A 3,617-nucleotide genomic window follows, 5' to 3' on the forward strand; every position below is an offset into this window, starting at 1 on the left:
CTCTAAATTATTGTTTTACAAAGGAAAAAACAGATTTTAGAAATACTTAGAATTGCATGAAAATGAACATATTTAATGCTCACTTTTGTGTAAGAGCTAAAGCAGTATTTAGAAAAATATATTACTTAAAATGTATATATCAAGAAACAAGATAAGTTAAAAGCAAATAACCTAAGCTTTCAACTTAAAAAGTATAAAAAGAAATACATGAATCCAAAATAATTTGTCTAATAAATGAAATAGAGGACAATAATAAAAGTTTAGAAAATTTAAAATCTAGTTCCTTAAAACATTAATAATATAGATACATTATTGGCAAGACTAACAAAAGAAAGAATATGGAAATTAACAAAAGAAAAAATTTGAAGAAATTCATAATGTAGCAAGTAAAATATTTATTAACAACTTTACATGGCAAAATAGAGGGGTAAAGTAGATAAATTACTAAAATGTATAATCAAAACTGGTACAGTGAGGGATAGATAACTTGAATAGACTTCTATGGTATTATGTACATAAAAACAATTGCCCCCTTCAAAGGTAGGGAAAAGACAGATGATTTTTCAGGTATTTTCTTTAAATTATTTAAAAAAATAATTTCTTTCATATGTTTTTGAAAGCAATAGAAAAAGATTGCTTCCTGGGTCATTTTATAATTTATTTACTCTTAGCTCATTAACCATATTATAGTCAAACTATATAAAAAGAAAGTTCGTGGACCATTTTATTCATGAACATACATGCAAAAATTTTCAAGAAATATTAACTTACCAAATATAGAGTCAATCATGTAGTTTACCTTAGGAATTCAAAGATGATTCTACATTGGGAAATAAATTATTAAAATTTTCCATTTGAATAAACTTTAAAGAGAACGTTTAAATAATTATTTCAATTGATGAAAATACTTTATAAAGCTTAATGCTTATTCATGATTAAAAACTCTTAATCTTTGAATAAAAGCACATTTTCTTTTATATATGTTTATATATCAAATACCTGAAGTAACCTCCAATGGCTTATTTTAAAATCAGGAATACTACACAGTACACATTTTGCCTTACTCTTGAATAAAGACTGGTGGTGTTGCCCAATGCTATAAGGAAATAAAATTTTAAACTGTCATTTTGTCAGGTGATACGATTATCTAAAACCAAACAGATCAACAACAAAACTACTAGAAAACTGGGGGAAGTTTAGAACTTTGCTGGATACAAAATCAACATCAAAATACTAATCGTTTTCACACTAATATAAACTGGGAATTGTAATTAAAGATAGACTTTACATGAGAGAAAAATACAGATATCTAGACAACTTATTCTAGAATGCATAATACTTCTGTGAAGAAAGCACTGAAGCTACAATAAAAGACACAGGGCATCTAAATAAGGAGATTAATTGTTCTCATTCTTAGATAGAAAATTCTAATATAATATATCAGTTCTTTCCAGATTAATGCAAAATCTAGTGCAGTCATAGTCAACATTTTATTGCATTTATCTTATTTAAGAAAATTTTCTTTTAAATATTTTAATTTTGTGAGTAATTAGGTGTACATATTTATGGGGTACATAGAGATATTTTGATACAGGCATGCAATGTGAAATGCACATCATGGAGAATGGGATATCCATCCCCCCAAGCATTTATCCTTTGAATTACAAACAATTCAATTATACTCTTTAAGTTATTTTAAAATGTACAATTAAGTTATTATTGACTATAGTCACCCTGTTGTGCTCTCAAATAATAGATCTCATTCATTATGTCTATATATATATATATTTTTTGTACCCGTGAACCATCCCAACTTCTCCCCAAGCCCTGCAAACCTCCCCAGCCTCTGGTAACCATCCTTCTACTCTCTATGTCCATGAGTTCAATTGTCTTGATTTTTATATCCCATAAATATGCGAGAGCATGTGATGTATGTCTTTCTGTGCTGGGTTTATTTTACTTAACATAATGATCTCCATTTCCATCCATATTGTTGCAAATGACAGAATCTCATTCTTTTTAATGACCGAATAGTACTCCATTGTGTATAAGCACATTTTCTTTATCCATTCATCTGTTGACAGACACATAAGTTGCTTCCAAATTTTAGCTATTGTAAATGGTGCATATATATATTCAACTACTTTTGTATTTGCTAATGGTGAGATATTAGAGACAATCTGGTTAAATTACTGTGGATGTACACCATAGAGTTCTAGTCAGCAATCAGAAGAAATGAGAGAGATACACAGCACAAAAAGAAAGGATCTTAACAGAGCTGAGTGAAGAATGTAAGAAGCAAAATGAGATAGATAACATAATACCTTCTTATTTTATACAAATTTTTACAAGAACACATACATGCAAGTAATGATTATTCACTTGATATATACTAGGATATTTATGGGGTGGGAGAATGAGAATGAAAAATGGGAAAAACAAGAAATGATTTAGAAAAAATTTTTTAAAGAGCCTTGGGGAAACATAAATAAGATTGCAATATAACCATAATTTAATCTTCTGCATCTGAAGTCCAATAAAGAAAATTAAATCATCTGACAGCAATCAAATTGTCTTTTCTTTGCAGATACTCTGTTTTTACTTCATGGCTACTTTCAAGAATTGTCTCTGGTTTTCTGCAGTTTTACTATAGTATTTCTACATGTGGATTTTTTGTTACTTACTTTGGTTGAGACTTTTTTGAGCTTCCTGAATCTAAGAATTAGTGCCTTTTCAATTATCGGTCATATCCCCTCACGTATTACTCATTGTCTATTTTCTCTATTACAATGTTTTGGTCTGAATACTTTGGAATGTCTCAGACTTCCTTGATTCTTGTCTCTTTTTTTGTGTTTTGCACCTTTTCATATCTCCAGGTTGCAATCTAGTTTATTCAGCTCTATATTCCAGTTTATAAATTGTCTCTTCAAATGTGTTCAATTTGGTGCTTATCCCAATTGTTACATTATTATTTTCTTTTGCTGTGGATTCCTTTTTCACTTTAGTTTTGTCAACTTTGATAGTACCTTGTGCTTTAATATTCCTGTAATTCCTTTGTTTTATTAAAAATGTTAAAATATTTTCTTTATATTATGAATCTGATTAATGTAATATTATATCTTCAGTATTGGCGATCTGCTTCTCTGTTCTTTCTGATGAATCATGCTCGTGGTTCTTTTTTTGTCCTATGTCTAGAGTTTTGATTTTGAATTCATACTTTTGAAACTTTATTATAATTACTTGTGGCCTGAGAGATTTGTTTGCTTCTTCAAAGAACCTAGAATAAATCACAACCTGGAATCATTTTAAACTAAATACCTAGCTTGGGGTTCATTGTGATATATAGGTTATATGACTTCATTCTGTAATAATTCATTCTTTGCCTTCTGTCCCTGCCAATAGCCATTAAAATTAACACCATCAGCCACCAGATATGACAGATGCCAGTATCTTGCGTTCATGCTTCCTCACCATTGCAGATGAATTTTTCTGAATTGCCACCAAGTCAAACACATTGTAATACACACAAACGCATGCATGCACACCCAGACACTTATTATATATATAACATATATTATACATATATTATAAAATATATAATAAAATATATTTTATAT

Source organism: Rhinopithecus bieti, unplaced genomic scaffold (genome assembly GCF_001698545.2).
Source record: "Rhinopithecus bieti isolate Rb0 unplaced genomic scaffold, ASM169854v2 scaffold_6945, whole genome shotgun sequence".
NCBI lineage: Eukaryota > Metazoa > Chordata > Mammalia > Primates > Cercopithecidae > Rhinopithecus > Rhinopithecus bieti.